At 49.0% G+C, this 16153-nt stretch overlaps 1 protein-coding gene across 6 annotated transcripts in view; it reads right to left on the minus strand.

Annotated features, from left to right (window-relative positions):
* CYTH3 (cytohesin 3) overlaps positions 1–16153 on the minus strand; it is a 69898-nt gene that overhangs the window by 30887 nt on the left and 22858 nt on the right. The window contains exon 1 of one of the 6 annotated variants that reach the window (XM_060405728.1): positions 6161–15951. The exons of the other annotated variants lie outside the window; for them this stretch is intronic. The gene's annotated coding sequence lies outside the window, so the exon portion shown is untranslated. Of the gene's footprint in view, positions 1–6160; positions 15952–16153 lie in introns of those variants that run through there. 6 annotated transcript variants of the gene reach the window in all.

Raw genomic sequence — 16153 nt, forward strand, 5'->3', positions numbered from 1 at the left:
TAGAGGGGAAAAAACAGGTGTTTCTATACCCGTGTGACAGGACAGAAGGAACTCGTTACCCCTTGATCTCCAGTTACCCAGTCCCACGAGCCACCTCAGGGAAAACTGGCAGGGGGTCCGAGAAGAGCTCCAGAGCAGAGAACCGCAGGCCGCCCCACCCCTGCCCCCGTCAGCGCTCATCCCAGTCTCTGAATGGGGTGGGATCGGAGTGCTAAGGAAACAGCAGGCTGACTTTCAAGAGCAGAACTGTCAAGGTCACTGAGCGAGCAACAGGGCTCGCTTCCTTTAAAGATACTCACTCCATCAGATGGGAACAAGCCGGTAAGAGAGAGGCCCCGACTCTGCTAAGGGAGGTGAGAGCTGGCTTTGCTCCCCTGCAGCGCAGTCGGTGAGGATGCCTGCCCACCTGGAGGATCGTTACCATCTTAACATCCCGGGAAGCAGCAATCCAGACAGAAGTCACTACGAGTGCTCTTCACCTGAGCCGATCCAGTTATTCTAAGTCCTTATAATAAAGAAATGTTGCAGATTTGGGGTGATGGTTAATTTTTATCTGACAACACAGCTAATATGACAAAAGAATATTTTATAAAGTGGTTCCATACAACACTTCGGTTTGCTGTTGCTGTTGCTAAGTCGCTTCAGTCATGTCCAACTCTGTGCAACCCCAGAGACGGCAGCCCACCGGGCTCCCCCATCCCTGGGATTCTCTAGGCAAGAACACTGGAGTGGGTTGCCATTTCCTTCTCCAATGCATGAAAGTGAAAAGTCAAAGTGAAGTCGCTCAGTCATGTCCGACTCTTCGCGACCCCATGGACTGCAGCCTACCAGGCTCCTCCGTCCATGGGATTTTCCAGGCAAGAGTACTGGAGTCGGGGTGCCATTGCCTTCTCCAAACACTTCGGTTAGCCGGGGTCAAAATAGTCAATGAATCGGTAATTAACAGGAACAAAATACCTGCTGGGAGTCTTTACTGACAGGCAAGTGATTTTCTCCATTATTTGAAGCAGCTAAAAGGGAGTAAGGATATTCACTTCTCCACTTGCATGGAGAGTAGGTATTTATACACAAGTTCTCCAAAGATTTCAAGAACAGTCAATGAGTGTGACTTACAGCAGTCAAATCATTAAAGTCTGTGAGTGGGGCAAATACTGTCTTCTGTTTCCATGCATAATTCTCATTGATTCACAACTCTATCCCCATTCACCCATCTTTAAATCTTTTTACCTCACTCAAAGCAAAGACATAAGCTCAAGCAGAAAAAGCAAATGAGAAGCAGAAGAAAAGGCAGTTACAACCCCCCAGTTAGCATTCTAGATCTATCCTTCTAGGTTATAGATAGACAAGTATACACAGACACAGAAAGAGAAGTGGGAACCTTTAAGGGTGTTTAATGGGATGATACTAACACGACAGCCTGACGGCTGGGCAACCTGGGGCCCAGGCTGCACGGCGGTGCCTTGCTCCATGCTCAGTGCCGCTCACTTTCTTATAATAATTAGCACCTCACTGTATCACTTCTCCCCCTGGCCACACAAACCGGCGCCACACCATTCCACCCTTTTAAAGAAACTTTGTAACGCTATGAAAAGCAACAAAAACAAAATTAAATCTCATATCATAGGACCAAGAGGTACGTTTTAGGTCAAAACTAAGTTTGATTAAGTTCACAATTTATTTTAGTCCTTCTTAGTTCATTTTAAATTGAAACTCATTCCCCATAGAGAAAGACTGCACTGTACTCATTAAAGGGAAAACTAATAGCAGTTCTAACAGAGAAAAGAATGACTAGCTTTCACACATCCACTGAAATTCAACTACTTAAGTGTAGCCCAGTTTTCAAGCCACAGCCCCCCGCCCCCATCTAGATTACAAAAGCCTAAGTGTGCTCCTGTTTCACAGCTCGGTGTCCTTCGCTCTCCCAGGGCGGGAACAGCACCTCTCAGCGCACACAAGCCTGTGCCTTTGACCTTCTTCTCTTTTGCCTGCAGTGTGGTTTGTGGAATCTCAGTTTCCCAACCAGGGACTGAACCCAGGCTCCCTGCAGTGAAAGTGCCAGGTCCCAACCCCTGGACCACCAGTGAAGTCCTTGCCTTTAACTCCTTTTCTTCTCCAAAATCTTGCTCCCAAAGGCACAGCCCCTCTCTCTCTCTTTTATCTTTAACCTTTATATTTCTGATCCAGTTGCTTTGGATCGAATCTCTCCAACCCCAGCCCTTTGAACTACTTACCGTAGTCCTTCAGCGCTGTCACACAATCTCCTTTCTCCTCACATGAACTGCTAGAAAGAGCAGCCTGCACTTTCTCTCTGGTTCTTAAAGACACAGATAATCTGAGTATTATTAATAAGCTTGTATCAGTAGGTATATACTGAAGTCTGGATGCCTTCCTTGAAGCTCTAATAACAACAGTGTGGTACTGGTACAAAAACAGACAGATCAATGGAATGGGATACAGAGCCTAAGGACAGAATTGTGCATAAAAAAGTATTTGAAAGAACAGTCTCTTCAACAAATGATGCTGGGACAACAAATGATCTGGATGAAGAAAGAAGTTGAACCCCTACCTCACACCATATACAAAAGTCAGTTCAAAATGGATCAGTGAGCCAAATCTAAGAGCTAAACCACAGAACTCTTAAAACAGGAAGGGGTAAATCTCTATGACCCTGATTTGGCAAGGCATTATTTAAATATGATACCAACAGCACCAGCAACAAAAGAAAAAAGATAATTCGGACTTTATCAAATAAAAACGTTTGTGCATCCAAGGAAATTATCAAAAAGTGAAAAGCCAACCTACAGAATAATGGGAGAAAATATCCGTAAATCATGTGTCTAATAAGGGTCTAGCATCCAGAAAACATAAAGAACTCTCATAACTCAAAGACAAATGACTCATGAAATACAAAGGGCTTGAACAGACATCTCTCCAAAGAAGACATACAAACCCCCAAGAAACACGCGGGAAGACGCTCAACACCACTAGTCACTAGGAAATGCAAATGAAGGCCACAATGAGGTGGTATTTCACACCAAGGAAGTGTTCTAACAAGCGCTGGCAAGGATGCAGAGAAATCGGAACCTTCTTGATACATTGCTGGTTGGGAACGTAAAATGGTTCGGTCACTCCGGAAAACATTTTAAAGGCTTCTCAAAAAGTTGGACACACAATTACTATATGCCCCAGTAACTCCACTAGGAATATACCCAGAAGAACTTAAAACGGGGATTCAAACAAATACTGGTACATGAATATTCCTGGAGCACCGTTTACAACAGCTGAAAGGCAGCAACAACCCAAATGTCCAGCTACCGATGAACAGATGAACAGGTTGTGATATAGCCACAAAATGCAGTATTTTATTCAGCAAAAAAACACACAAAAATTAACAAACAAACAAAAAACCCCACTACTGATTCCTGCTACTAGATATGCTAAGCAAAAGCAGCCAGCTGCAGAAGCCCACATACTGTATGATTCCACTGATGGTAAATGATATGAGGCTTGCAAAAAAACTAAAGGCAGAGAAACCCTGTGCTGAAATATATTTTTAAAAAAGGGTAATTCTGTCGTTTGCTTTTCAAAGTCCCTGAGACGACCGACGTCAAAGGGCAGCCCAAGGTCAAAGGACAGCCCAGGCATAAGGGTGCGTGCTTCCCTCTCCCCTAAATGAGTGAAATGACAAGAGAGGCTTCTGGAAAAAGAAGAATCACCAACAGCCTAGAAATGCAGGAATCACCTCAAAGTGGAAAGGAGACAGGTACAGAATGAAGGAGAAACCAAACTCGAGGAAAAACACATGCAGTAACACGGCTGCAAAGTCCGGGCTTTAAAGGAGCTCTAAGCCCTGGGTGAGTGGATGTACTATGTGCAAACGGCTTTTTGAGAAAGTTGAGCGGTACAGAAAGGCGCCTAATGGAAAACACATGACTGTCTCAAACAGACGGAAAAACAGCACTTGATAAAATTCAACAGCCCTTCCTGATTAAAAAAAAAAATGCAGTAAACTAAGAATAGAAGATTTCTTAACCTCGGCAAGGGATCTCTGGCAGAAACCTACAACACTCAGCAGACCTGGAAGCACTCCCAACAAGGATGGGCCAAGACGCGGGCGCAGCCATCGCGGACGCTGCCTCCAACCCACGCGGCTCCGCGGGGCTTCCAGAGGGAAGGCGCACTGACATCAACCAAGTTTCCGATAATTAGCAGATTTGTAGTTCTCCACCCAAACGGGCTGTCAGAGTCTTTGTGCATCTTCCAAGACAACATCATCTCGTAAACTTTACTGCAAATGTTTCTGAAACTGACCAGCAGAAAATTCCACCGTGTGTGTGAACAAGTAACCTTACGGGACCCCGGCTGAACCAGGGGATAAAAACTCTAGCTTTCTGGAGAACGAGCGCCGCTGACTTGCTTCAGCTCTGTGTCTTTAATCAAAAGACCGTGGGAGGTGGGGCTGATTTCAAAACCCAGACCACGGCTTGGGCTCATTCTGACTCAGATTCTCCTATTAAAAAAAAAAAAATCATGTAACAATCAATGTAAAACTGTGAAGCTTCCCTTATTTTACGTCCCCATTTCAGGGTTTAACTGCTAAACCCAGGCTCACGTAACAACGGTCTAAGGACCTGTATCCTTGGTTCTCCAGCCCCCTTTACTATCTCACACCACCGCTGATCACCTTTTCAGTTTCAGGGATCAATATCATATAGATCACACAGCTTGGCACATTCCTAAAACCGTGTGCCCCAAGCTGGGAGGGGCATTTCCATGTTCACACACGTGCTTTAAGGAGCAGACTTTTCCATGTCTACGCGACAGAAGAACATACGTACATGTCCTCTGGCCATGCTCTGGTTCAGAAGACTCAGCTCCAAATATGGAGTATTTTGAGGGGAGGAAAGGGGTTGGAAAGAAGTCTTTGTGAACAAAGAATCAAGTTCTCAAGTTGTGTGGGAGGGCTTGGACTCGGGGGTCAGGCCACACTGAAAGAGCCGGGCTGCGAGTAGAGAGACTGCCCCCAGATGACCTTAAAAATAAAAAATGAGGGTTGTAAAGCAAGTCGAGAAGGCAAAAGAACTTCTTATCTGCATCCAAGCCATGCTCAACTTTAACATTTTAGCTTCTGGAAGCCCGGGCCCCTCTCCCCCTCGGCCACCCCTCCCGCAGCCCAGATCCACAGAGGATTCCCTCGAATTGGAGAACACTGTGTTCAAGGATGTAAATTCCGCCCTTTTTTAATGGGAGATTTCCTTCCACTTTGTCTCATCTTTTCCTCTATTCCTGCGATGGGAGAAAGGCCCTTAACTTTGTCAGACATCTTTATGGGCGATGGCAGCGCCTGAGGCTGGGGTGACCGGGGGAACAGAAGACGCGGCCCAGCGCCCGTGGAGACCCTTCGGCTCCTGGCGCCGATACCGACAGGGTCAGAGCCCCTGGCACATCCGTGCACCACATCCTCAGCAACAGATGTCCAGCAGCTGTCTAGCGACAGCGCAGACCAGAAGAATGGAAGGTGAGAGCGGGGGGAACCCAGGAGGAAACGCGAGGCAGGGCGCCCGATGGCCCTGCTCTCCCCCGCTGCCTCTGCAGCCAAACAGAATCAGCCACACCTGGATTTTATATATGCTCCCCCAGATGTTAAAACACTTCTGCTTCTCTTTTTACAGACACGGTGTCTTTACAGTCTTTTTAATGTCACTTTACAGAGAAACTACCTCTCAGGGCTGCCAGCTGAGCTCATGTTCCTGAGAGGCACCGAGGGGGGCGAGGTCGCCAGGGCTGCGGGGGCCACGGCTCAGCACCGCCTGGTCAGGCCTCGGTTTCCTCATCTGTACAATGGGGCTGATAGCACCGATCTCAAGGACTGTTGAGAGAACCGAGGAGCTCCTACTCCAGAACACAAAGTGCCATGTGCAACACGGGGCGTGTCGTGGACAATTAATAACCAACCACCAGAACTGTTGCTGCTGTTACTGCAATTCATCCGGTTAACTATTAGCATCCTTCATCTACAGAGGGACTCACTAAGCGTTTCTCCTCCTTCACGCAGAGCCTCAAGCACCTAAAGCTAAAATACCTATTCCCCTTCTTCTCAGAGGGAGAGGGGAACTTTTTTGGGGATTTCTGGCTCTACAGAGGGCATCAAATGACTCACGCAAAGGAGACAGAAGAGGTCAAAAAGAAACGCTTGGAGTCCAGTTTGCATTCTACTCCACCCGCCACAGACTCAAGGAAGGTTCTGTCTTGGAAGACTGAAATGACAATCTGAAGCCTGTTCATCACAGTGCAATTTACACGGCCAAGAAAAAAAAAAAAACCCAATGTAATCTACGCAATTGCAACAGGAGAAAGGCGTGCATTCCAATGACCGTACCATGCAGCCCATCCAACATGGATCTCACTGACACAGAAGGATGTGTATGACGTAATTAAATGAGAAGACCTGGGTAGGAAACCGTAAGTGTATGAAATTGTGTTCATGTTCTGAAAAATATATATACTCACCCACAGAACAGTCACACAAACCAAAAATGGGGATCGTGAGAGAATTATAGATGGCTTTCCTTCTCCTCTTTGTAATTTTCTGGAATTTTTTTTTAGGAGCTTATACTTTTACAATCAGAAAAAAGAAAATTGATGATGTCATTCCATGCTTCAGAGGCACCTGCCCCCACGACCTTCAGCGGGGTTTCGCCTCACTCCCCGGGTTCCTCTCGAGGTCTCCGCCCTCCCACCTGTACCCCGACACCCAGGGCTCTATTCGCTGAGTAAACACTACTCAACACCTGCCCGGAGCAGGGACTGCTGTGCGAGGGGCCACACGTGTGAGCAAGACCACAGGCCTCTGCCCGACTCACATATTCTGTCCAATGAGGCAGCACTCCTCCCCTACACACACACACACATTATTATTATTAGAACAGTAACAATAGTTCCACGAGGGAAGAAAGAGAATAGCAGGAACTTTAGACTGAGGGTTAGAGAGGGCTGGGAAGAGCCCGGCTTCTAATGGAGAATCGCTGCCCACGAAGCTGAACTGGGAGGGAGGCAGGCTAAGGGCCTCAGGACCTGCCCAAGTGCCCTGGAAGCTGAGCAGGACAGAGCCAGATTGAAGGGCGTTCTGGACAGGGGGCCCTGTGGAGCAGGGACTCAGGGCTCTGCAGAAGTGGGAGCCCTGCTCAGACTTCACGGGACCCGGTGACAGTGTTTCGCAAGAGGGCACCCTCCCACCAGTGGCCTCACCCAGGGGTGCTCACTGCCAGAGGGCCCCTGCAGCCCAGAAGCTGCACTTATGTGCCAGGAGTGGGCCCACCTCTCAGGTCCTCCAACACAAGAGTCACATTCGAGCAATTTATGTCTCAAATCAGCATGCCCGATTATCCATTTACAATAAGAAATATGACTGTTCATCGCTTTCATGCTGACTGGTCAGTTCAGAGGTTAATTATGGACCTATCCCAGGGGACAGGCAGATACTAGAATTAATATGATCACCACACCAGCTCCCAGGTGGGGAGCCCGTTCATAATGAAAAACCGCTGTGTGCTCACAGTCGACCCAGGAAGGGGGCAGTTTAAGGGCATCAGGACCTGGCCAGATGCCCCGTCCCTCCATGGGGACTGCTGACGCCCGCTGCACACACCCTCACACTTGAACGGGGTCTCACCGAGCTGGACCCTGGTGGCCAGCAGGCAGCTCCGCCTCTGCACCCCAGGAAGGGACGGACTGCCTTCACAGTCTGTAGCCCCGAGACAGGAACCAATCTCCCCCTTCATGAAGGCCTTGAGGACACATCGCTGCTGTCCTGAGATGCCCCCAACAAGCCCTCTTCCCAATTGTCACCTCCCAGGCTCTCCTCTGACTTTGACCCAACAACCTGGGCGACAACCTGGGCGCTCCGCTCTCCTCCGCCACCTGCCTTCACTAAACGCCCTTGTCTCCTGGTCTCTCCACACGCTCCAGGTCCCACGTGCCCTGCTCAGCACAAAGACGCACCTTTCTAATAACTTCTTTCCTTTTCAGCCCTTCCACCAGACCCACTGCCAAGCCCACTCCTGGAAAAACTCAGTTCAGTTCAGTCGCTCAGTCGTGTCCGACTCCTTGCGACCCCATGAATCGCAGCACACCAGGCCTCCCTGTCCATCACCAACTCCCGGAGTTCACTCAGACTCACGTCCATTGAGTCAGTGATGCCATCCAGCCATCTCATCCTCTGTCATCCCCTTCTCCTCCTGCCCCCAATCCCTCCCAGCATCAGAGTCTTTTCCAATGAGTCAACTCTTCATATGAGGTGGCCAAAGTACTGGAGTTTCAGCTTTAGCATCATTCCTTCCAAAGAAATCCCAGGGCTGATCTCCTTCAGAATGGACTGGTTGATCTCTCCAAGGGACTCTCAAGAGTCTTCTCCAACACCACAGTTCAAAAGCATCAATTCTTTGGCGCTCAGCGTTCTTCACAGTCCAACTCTCACATCCATACATGACCACTGGAAAAACCATAGCCTTGACTAGACGGACCTTCGTCGGCAAAGTAATGTCTCTGCTTTTGAATATGCTATCTAGGTTGGTCATAACTTTTCTTCCAAGGAGTAAGCGTCTTTTAATTTCATGGCTGCAGTCACCATCTGCAGTGATTTTGGAGCCCAAAAAAATAAAGTCTGACACTGTTTCCACTGTTTCCCCATCTATTTCCCATGAAGTGATGGGACCAGATGCCATGATCTTCGTTTTCTGAATGTTGAGCTTTAAGCCAACTTTTTCACTCTCCTCTCACTTTCATCAAGAGGCTTTTGAGTTCCTCCTCACTTTCTGCCATAAGGGTGGTGTCATCTGCATATCTGAGGTTATTGATATTTCTCCCGGCAATCTTGATTCCAGCTTGTGCTTCTTCTAGCCCAGAGTTTCTCATGATGTACTTTGCATAGAAGTTAAATAAGCAGGGTGACAATATACAGCCTTGATGTACTCCTTTTCCTATTTGAAACCAGTCTGTTGTTCCATGTCCAGTTCTAACTGTTGCTTCCTGACCTGCATACAGATTTCTCAAGAGGCAGGTCAGGTGGTCTGGTATTTCCATCTCTTTCAGAATTTTCCATAGTTTATTGTGATCTACATAGTCAAAGGCTTTGGCATAGTCAATAAAGCAAAAATAGATGTTTTTTTGGAACTCTCTTGCTTTTTCCATGATCCAGCGGATGTTGGAAATCTCTGGTTCCTCTGCCCTTTCTAAAACCAGCTTGAACATCTGGAAGTTCACGGTTCACGTATTGCTGAAGCCTGGCTTGGAGAATTTTGAGCATTACTTTACTAGCATATGAGATGAGTGCAATTGTGCAGTAGTTTGAGTGTTCTTTGGCATTGCCTTTCTTTGGGATTGGAATGAAAACTGACCTTTTCCAGTCCTGTGGCCACTGCTGAGTTTTCCAAATGTGCTGGCATATTGAGTGCAGCACTTTCACAGCATCATCTTCCAGGATTTGAAAGAGCTCAACTGGAATTCCATCACCTCCACTAGCTTTGTTCGTAGTGATGCTTTAAGGCCCACTTGACTTCACATTCCAGGATGTCTGGCTCTAGATGAGTGATCACGCCATCCTGATTATCTGGGTCTTGAAGATCTTTTCTGTGCAGTTCTTCTGTGTATTCTTGCCACCTCTTCTTAGTATCTTCTGCTTCTGTTCGGTCCATACCATTTCTGTCCTTTATCGAGCTCATCTTTGCATGAAATGTTCCCTTGGTATCTCTTAATTTTCTTGAAGAGATCTCTAGTCTTTCCCAATCTGTTGTTTTCCTCTATTTCTTTGCACTGATCGCTGAAGAAGGCTTTCTTATCTCTTCTTGCTATTCTTTGGAACTCCCCACACCCAAGGCAAGAGAAACCCAAGTAAGATGGTAGGTGTTGCAAGAGGGCATCAGAGGGCAGACACACTGAAACCATACTCACAGAAAACTAGTCAATCTAATCACACTAAGACCACAGCCTTGTCTAACTCAATGAAACTAAGCCATGCCCACGGGGCAACCCAAGACAGGCGGGTTATGGTGGAGAGGTCTGACAGAATGTGGTCCACTGGAGAAGGGAATGGCAAACCACTTCAGTATTCTTTCCTTGAGAACCCCATGAACAGTATGAAAAGGCAAAATGATAGGATACTGAAAGAGGAACTCCCCAGGTCAGTAGGTGCCCAATATGCTACTGGAGATCAGTGGAGAAATAACTCCAGAAAGAATGAAGGGATGGAGCCAAAGCAAAACAACACCCAGCTGTGGATGTGACTGGTGATAGAAGCAAGGTCTGAAGCTGTAAAGAGCAATATTGCATAGGAACCTGGAATGTCAGGTCCATGAATCAAGGCAAATTGGAAGAGGTCAAACAAGAGATGGCAAGAGTGAACATCGACATTCTAGGAATCAGCGAACTAAAATGGACTGGAATGGGTGAACTTAACTCAGGTGACCATTATATCTACTACTGCAGGCAGGAATCCCTCAGAAGAAATGGAGTAGCCATTGGTCAACAAGAGTCTGAAATGCAGTACTTGGATGCAATCTCAAAAACGACACAATGATCTCTGTTTGTTTCCAAGGCAAACCATTCAATATCACAGTAATCCAAGTCTATGCCCCAACCAGTAACGCTGAAGAAGCTGAAGTTGAACGGTTTTATGAAGACCTATAAGACTTTTTAGAACTAACACCCAAAAAACATGTCCTTTTCATCATAGGGGACTGGAATGCAAAAGAAGAAGTCATGAAACACCTGGAGTAACAGGCAAATTTGGCCTTGGAATGCGGAATGAAGCAGGGCAAAGACTAACAGAGTTTTGCCAAGAAAATGCACTGGTCATAGCAAACACCCTCTTCCAACAACACAACAGAAGACTCTACACATGGATATCACCAGATGGTCAACACCGAAATCAGATTGATAATATTCTTTGCAGCCAAAGATGGAGAAGCTCTATACAGTCAGCAAAAACAAGACCAGGAGCTGACTGTGGCTCAGATCATGAACTCCTTATTACCAAATTCAGACTTAAACTGAAGAAAGTAGGGAAAACTGCTAGAGCATTCAGGTATGACCTAAATCAAATCCCTTATGATTATACAGTGGAAGTGAGAAATAGATTTAAGGGCCTAGATCTGATAGATAGAGTGCCTGATGAACTATGGAATGAGGTTCGTGACACTGTACAGGAGACAGGGATCAAGAACATCCCCATGGAAAAGAAATGCAAAAAAGCAAAATGGCTGTCTAGGGAGGCCTTACAAATGGCTGTGAAAAGAAGAGAAGCGAAAAACAAAGGATAAACTCAACCACCCTTTAATCCAACCCAGAGACAAGCGCATTCCTGCACTTGTACCACAAACCAGGAGGCAAATCAGTTCTCCGACCCTGGTAAACCCACAGCCAGACGCTGGCAGGCCCCAGGAGTCCAGGCTGTAGGGGCGGCCATAAGCCCCTAGAGGTCGAGCACACTCCGGCCCTGACCACCAGGCCCCAGGGCACAGGGGTCTCCTTCCTCCCACTGGCCATTTATCCTCCCAGCTGCTGCTCCTGCCCCTGCTAAGCCCACCAGGAGTGCAGTGCCTGCCGACCTTCCCAGCCCGCCTCCTGGCCTGTCGTGAGGGGCCGCTGACATCTGGGAACCCACGGAGCCTTTGCGAGCTGTCCCTGCGCTGGGCTCCAGCTCACAGAGCGTGCTCCGGAAGTTTAGAGACAGCTCGCCAGTGCCAGCAGCAGCCAGGACCTGGTGGGTACCTGCCCAGGAAGGGGGCTCTGCGGCCCGGCCTCTTCCAGCCGCAGCTGGCCTTCCACACAGGGCTCTCGGGCTCCCAGAGGTTCCGTGCCCTCCCTGGCATCTTCCCAACCATTGCCTCTGGTCACTCGAACCCGCACCCCGCTGCCTCCGTCCTCACTCTGCCACCCCAGATTCTCCCCTCCCCAAGCTCCCCACGCTCCCCACGCAGGGCCACTCCCTGCAACCTTGGCCCTCGGGCGCCCCCCGCCCCTGCGTCTCCTGACAGCTCAGCGCTGTCACCACAGCACAGGTCAGCGGGGCGTGGGCTGCCCCAGGATACTCACCTGCCTGCCTGACGTCCTGACCGCAACGTCACAGAGACACACCCCGCCGTGTCCAAAGCCACCCCGCCACCCCGAACTCCACGCGTTCGGCTCGCCCTGCTTCCCTGACTCAGGTCTTCACTGGGCACCACGCTAGTTCTCTGACCTCCACCCAAGAGGTCACCAAGTCCTGCCAACCCCACCGCTGTCAAGTGCTGGTTCTGTTTAAGACAGTAAGCCTGTCTCTTCCTCTCTAGTCCCAGCAGGTACCCTATTTCAAGACCTCCTCGCTGATGTAAATATAAGGCACACAGTTATCTTCCTACATCACCCAGCTGGTCAGCGTGCCCACCCTCCCCTCCAATCACATGCTGCAGGAGCCCGGGGAGGGGTGGGGTCAACCCTCCCGTGCTGCAGAGCTGCCAGCAAGGGGCGTGCCGAGTCCCCAGGATGCAATTACCAGATAGGACGGGCGCCCACCGCCCTGGGAAGAGGACACACGTGACTCCTGGGTCCTGACCAAGGTCTGCCTTTCCAGGAACTCGATGCCACTGGTCCACTCTGCATCTGGGCCAAGGGACCTCCTGGAGGCAAAGCAGAGAGGCCCTCGTCCCTCGTGTTGGAAGTTCTCGGGGAGCCTGACTGCACAGGTCAGCCAGCAGGAGACACCTCAAGCCCCTACGAGGAGGACACCGTCAGGGGCTCAACACCACGGCTCGCGCTCAAGGAGGGGGCTGGTTTCAGCACAACTTGGACTGAAGACCAACTTGGACTGGTCCCCGCTGGGGACCCAGCAGCCCCGTCACTCAGCTGTGTGCAGGCAGGGCCAGCTGCGTGTCCAGTGCCTACGGACCACACCCCCTCCAGCTCCGGCCCGGCTGCAGGACGCGCCCGGGGTCCACCAGGGCCATCCTGAAGGGGACACGGGACTGCCTCGTGCTCGGGAGTGGGAGGGCTGGGGCGATCTGCGGGCAGAACAAGGGCATGCCATCACTGACGGTTCTTCCCCACCAACCCATCACAGGAACCAGAGCCTCCTGGGAGCGGTGCAGCGCCTCGCCTCTGGTCCTGGCGGTGGTTCAAGCCTCTCCCCCACCCGGCCCCTAGGCTCAGTGAGCTTCCCTGCCGTCAGGGGCACATGTCCCCCTGGCAGGAGGACCACCTGCTCGTTCCCCCAGGCTCAGGTACCGCTCGTTCCACGGGTCGGCCCTGGTCCCTGTGGCCAGAAGTGCTCACCCCCAAGGCCAGGCCCCCTGTGGCAGGGCCCCTGGCGCTTGTCCTGGGCTCCGGGTGCCCCCACCAAGGCCCCCACTCTCTTCCTCACACATGGTGGTCTCCTACCACATATGAAACCCACCAAAAGCTAAGACGCCACACCACAGACGGCAGCGCTATGTATACACTGATCTTCAGCTCGTCTACACAAAGTCTCCCAAGTTGGCCAACCTGCAGGGACAGCAAGAGTGGAAACCCTCTGAGACTTAGCCACGCGCATGGGTGTGTCAGCTCCCGTCTCCAGAACGTGGCCCGCACCCCCGGCCGGCCGCGACGCTGAGCCACGAGGACAGCGTTACCACGGCCTTCCCTCGCTGCGACATTCCGATAGGAGAAAATACATCTTACATACCTCGGACAACCTTCCGACCCTATGAGTCTCCTCTGCCGACAGTTATCACTCAAAATAACTACACAGCTTGTACCAACCAGAAGAAGAATGAACTATTAACATTCTAGGAACCAGTTGTATTTTTTTAAAGCTGTTTTCTTTTTAAAAGAATTGCTTTTTAAGTTCAGGTCCATTAAAAAAAAACAACAACACTGAATCCTAAACATGTATTTTATTGCTTATCTGTCACCAAAAGGAAGCAAGCGCCCTCGGGCCGCCATTCAGGCACAGTTCCCCTGCAGGTACCTGTTTGAACAATTCCCACCGAAGGAACTTCTTTACTTTGCTTTTAGAGAGAATAAAAGGGCTGAGGGGAAAATAGCGAAAGATTAAAGAAATGACTGCTAATGAACAAGATGGAGTTCAACAAAGACTAGGCAGAGATGTGAACAGCCTACAGTGTGGGCAAGCGCACTGAGAAACCAGGAGGAGACTCTCAGAGGAAGCCTTTTGTGAAGCGGCTGCGCGGGACACCAGGTACCAGACTTGCGCCCAGACCCACAGGGTGCCCCACGCCAGAGCAGGCCTGAGGTGACCTGAGCCCTGCCTGATGCGCCAGGACACTGCCGCAGCCGACCACTCCCGGAGGCGCTGCCCGCAGCAGGGGCGGAGAGACAGCGGGCACACCAAACCTCTGAAATTTCTGCTCAGTTTTGCTCTGAACCTAAAACTGCTCTAAAAATAAAGTCTACTTAAGATGAGGGGAAAACAAGAAGAAAGCCAGCCAGCCCTCCCCGCCTGGGCTCGGGGGTCTCGGCCCATCATCGCCCACGAGTCGTCACCGTTCTGTCTCCAGCTTTGTCCCCATTCCCCACTGCACTTGCTCCCAATGTCTTCAGTGAATGACTTGCAAATATGATTCCCAGCCCTATTATCTGTCTCCTCAGCTTCAAACCCACGCCTCCTCCTCCTCCTTATGGAGGCCTCCCTAGCATCTCAAAACACACAGTTTCAAAACAGGACTCCAGGCCAATGCAAATGGACAAGAGACTCAAATCACAGGAATAAAATCTGGAGAGCAGATAAAACGATCACTTGCAAAGAAATAACTGTGGAAGTGGAGGATCTAAGAGAGCCAACCAAAACTCGACATGTCTGGAAAACAGTGAGACACAAAGTTAATACACAGAAATCAACAGCTTGCCTCAATCCCAACAATAACTAGTTAGATAACAGAATGGAAACAAACTGGAAAGAACACCTCAATTGGGAGAGCAATAAAACATCAAACATCCAGAAATAAATTTAGTAAATGTGTAAAACTTGTGTCTAAGTGGAAGGAAAACTTTAACACATTCTTGCATGACCTTACGGATTTAAATGAGAAGACGTATCATGTTTCTGGATATAAAGATGCAACATCAGAAACATGTCATACTCTCCAAGGTAATCTATAAATCCAACGCCATCTCAAAGTGGCAGCTGTTTATTTTCTGCTGTACACAAGCAGATTGTAAAGATCATAAGGGAAAAAAAAGGCAAAGAAAAAGGGCCAGGAAAACTCTGAAAAGAAAAATGAAAAGGGGCAGAAACAACCCTAAACAATGGTAAAACAGCACGGCCAATGAGGAAGGGGAATCAGGCGGTACTGACATGACAGACAGACCAAGGGAACAGAACAGAAGTCTAGAAGGATTTGAATCAGATGGCAACTTAGCTTATGACAAGGTGGCAAGGTAAAGATGAACTTTTTAATAAATGGGGACCAAATAGTCCTCTGGGGGGCAAGGAGCTGTATGTACACTTCACATCATACACCAAAAGCAATCCCAAGTAGTTCAAAGACTTAAATGTAGAAAGGGAAACTATAAAATAAAATTCAGATACACTCTTTTATAAAAATCTTTGAATGGGGAAGTCATTTCTAAGTATGACTCAAAATTAAGAAGCAGCAAAAGGAAAAAAAAAATTTTGGCTACACTAAAAATAAGATTTTCTTCATGACAGCAAAACAAGCCAACAAAACGTCATTAGGAGAATCAAAACAGAATCAGCAAATTGGGAGACAACATCTGCAGATCATGGAATGAATGGCCGGAACAAAGACACACCTTCTAGAAGTTGAAAAGCAAACGATCAATAACCCAGCGGACAAACGGGCACACAATGAGAGGCAAGCAAATGAAAACTAAACTAAGGTTCCATTTCTGACCGTCGGGCGGCGCAGACCCACAGGCTAGCTGGCGTTCTCTGTGGATGAGGCTGCACGGGCTCCTGAGGTCTCCTACGTGGTTGGCGGGAGTTAAAAATAGCAAACAGGTGTGGAAGCAAGTCTGGTAACCTCTACCAGCCTCTCAGATCCATTTTCCCTTTGGATCCAGAATCCCACTTGTGGAAATTTCTCTCTCAGATCAATGTGCAAAACCTGAGCCCTAGGAAGAAGCTGAGCTGGGGATGCACGTGGTTCCGGTTCCTGGG

Source organism: Ovis aries, chromosome 24, assembly GCF_016772045.2.
Source record: "Ovis aries strain OAR_USU_Benz2616 breed Rambouillet chromosome 24, ARS-UI_Ramb_v3.0, whole genome shotgun sequence".
In the NCBI taxonomy this organism is placed as follows: Eukaryota; Metazoa; Chordata; class Mammalia; order Artiodactyla; family Bovidae; genus Ovis; species Ovis aries.